Source organism: Theropithecus gelada, chromosome 1 (assembly GCF_003255815.1).
Source record: "Theropithecus gelada isolate Dixy chromosome 1, Tgel_1.0, whole genome shotgun sequence".
NCBI lineage: Eukaryota > Metazoa > Chordata > Mammalia > Primates > Cercopithecidae > Theropithecus > Theropithecus gelada.
The window spans coordinates 100,982,717-100,986,025 of record NC_037668.1 but is presented as its reverse complement, the minus strand read 5'-3'; positions in this window follow the sequence as shown (position 1 = coordinate 100,986,025).

Genomic DNA, 3,309 nt, shown 5'->3' with positions numbered 1-3,309 from the left:
TTCACTCTCTTCTAGTATACAATTTTTACTTTTTTACTTACATATTTGTGTACTGTATATATATATATGTATTATAATTATTATAATTCATTAGTAAGGTCATCTGCTTGTGAGGGTTCCATTGCCTTTAAACTATGAATTAAATTTCTTTAATAAATTCAAGATTATTTATAGCATCACCTAAACCAAAATTGTTGGATTTATTGAAAGAAAGATGTTTGTGATTCTTCTTTATTATCCATTTAACACCTATAGTATATTTTAGTATATTTGTACAAATGTCACCTCTAATTGTCACCAAGTTACACTGGTAATTTGTGTTTACTCTCTTTTTCCTGATAACTTTGGTTTGACAATATAAATATATTTCTTTCTATATTATCTTTGGTTCTCATTGATTTCTTACTGTTATTTTCTTTATTCTCTTATATTAATTTTCACTCATTTATTACTTCATTCTGATTAATTTGGTTATGTGTTGGTCTTCTTTTTTCGTTTCTTAGGGTGGTAGTGAAGATCATTGATAGGAAAACTTTTCACATTTCTAATAATTTTTCGATGCTATGAAATTTCCTAAAAGTACAATTTTGCCTCCACCCAGCAAATAATGATGTGCTGCATTTTCATATTAAGCAAGTAATATTTTTTGCTTTGTTTTCTGATTTATTTGACCCATGAGTTATGATTTTTATATTTTCAAATATTTGGGGAGGGGATATTTAAGATATCTCTGTTTTTACTTGTAGTTTACTTTTGTTGGGGACCAAAACATATTAATACAGATTAGTGTCAAATAGTCTATGTTAATTAAGAATTGTTTTATGGTCTTCAACATTATTCATTTTACTAACTGTTCATGTGTACTAGAAAAAAATATGCCTTTTCCTAGAGCTGTATGAAGTATTTTATAAATATCATTTAAATGAAGATGGTTGCTAGGGCTATAAAATATTTCCATATCTGTATTAATGTCTTGTCAATTTATCATACTAGGTATTGAGATACAGGTTTTGCAATATTTAGCTACAATCGTGGATTTCCTATTCCTCTTTATATTTCTATGAGTTTTCTTGTACATAGATGTTCTGTTATACACTTAAGAGTGTCATATCGTCTAGACAAATTGACACCTTTATAAATAATGTTTTTCTCTGACATTTTTTCTTTCTTTAAAACTAATTTTTAAAAATAACTTTTCATGATATGAATATATCCACTCCAGCTTATTTTTTTATAGCATTTGTGTGTTATATTTCTATCTTTTTACTATAAATCCACCCGTGTTTGTATATTTTAGCTGTGTTTCTGGTGGATAGAACAGTTGGGTGTTGCTTGTTCATCCAATTTGGCAAACTCTGCCTTTTGTTTAGCTTTTTAGTACATTTGCATCTAACATTATTATTTATATAACTAGATTTAAATCTACCATTTTGCTGTTTGCTTTCTATTGGTATCATTAAGTTTTTTTCTTTGTCTACCTTCTTTTAGATTGAGTAAATATTAGAATTTACTTTCATCTTCAATATTGGTTTATAAGCTGTACTTCATGGTTTCTTTTATAAATGGTTGCTTTAAGATTTAAAATATATTTTTTTTACTCATTATAGTCAAACAATATTATAGCACTTTGTGTACAATATAAAACCTCTATAACATATGCTTTCATTCCCCCCTCCCCATAGCATTTATGTTGTTGTTCTTATTTTGATTCCACCAATTTAAAAAATGTGTAATGTGTCATTATCTCTTCTTTAAAATTATCTTTGAAATTGATTTTTTAAATGAGATAAAAATATCTTTTATATTTACCCATAGATTTCCTTTTTCTTGTCCTCATCATTTTTTTGTATAAATTCAAATATCCATCTGTTATAATCATTCTGCTTGAAAGACTTCATTAATTATTATTATATTTCTCTTACACTTTTTGTTGATCATATAAGCTTTTGTATTTTTCGAGAAAAACAAGTTATTTCTACTTCAATTTTGAAAAATATATTTGCTACTTCACTTTAAAAATTTTTTGTGTTACATGGATTTACAGATATTTGATTATAATGTATGTTGATGTCATTTTCTTCATATTTCCTCTGCTCAATATTTCTCAAATATCTTAAAACTTTGTGTTTACAGTGTTTTTAAAATATTTTTCATCACACATCTTATTTTGTTTCTTTTTATCTTGTCTTTTTATCTTATATGAGACTCCAATTATACATATATTAAGATGATTGAAAATGCCCTATAGCACAACAAAGCTCTCTTCTGTTCCCTGTGTTTTTCTCCTTTTTAAAAAAGTTTATTTTGGATATATTCTATTGCTGTATGTTCAAGTTCACTAAAGTTTCTTGTGTGGTTTCTAATCTGTTGTTAATTTTCTATTTGCCATTTTAAATCTCTGTTTTTCACCTTTAGAAATTTCATATAGTTTTTAAAAAGTATTCTATACTTCTTATCCTCAATCCACTCATTTATTTACATTCCTAAAAATATGAAAACTATTTACAATAGCAGTTTTAATGTTCTAGTCTGTTTATTTCATTATCTCTCTTATTTATGTGTGTTTCTATTGATTAGCTTTTCTCCTAGCTGTGCAGTTTTTGTTTTTATCATTTTTAATTTGATATCAAATTGGTTACTGCACTCCATTTTATATCTTTAGTGTAGGGTTTTTTGTTTTTTTTTTTTTTTTTTTCCTGTCATTTAGTGAAGTCCCTTAAATTTAATTTGATCCCCTAGAGACTTTAAGTTTTCTTAGCAGGGATCCTGGAACGCCTTCACTTTAGGACTTATTTTATTACTACAGTAAAACCCTTTTGCGGTGAAACCATTCTTAGCTCTCTCTCTTATGTCCTATGTTCTTTTTCATCAGTCTGACAAGAAAACCAATTATCTCTGGCACTGTGTGAACTTCAGTTTGTTTTTCTTTCTGTTACTTTCTGGTGGTACTTGTCTAATCTTGGTAGCCTCTTCACTCATGTACACAAATCGGTACTCAAAGAATTCAAGGAAGCGACTGGGTGCGGTGGCTCATGCTTGTAATCCCAGCACTTTGGGAGGCCAAGGTGGGCGGATCACGAGGTCAGGAGATCCGAACCATCCCGGCTAACACAGTGAAACCCCATCTCTACTAAAAATACAAAAAATTAGGCGGGCGTGGCGGTGGGCGCCTGTAGTCCCAGCTACTCGGGAGGCTGAGGCAGGAGAATGGCGTGAACCCGGGAGGCAGAGAGCTTGCAGTGAGCCGTGACCGCGCCGCTGTACTCCAGCCCAGGCGACAGAGTGAGACTCCATCTCAAAAAAAAAAAA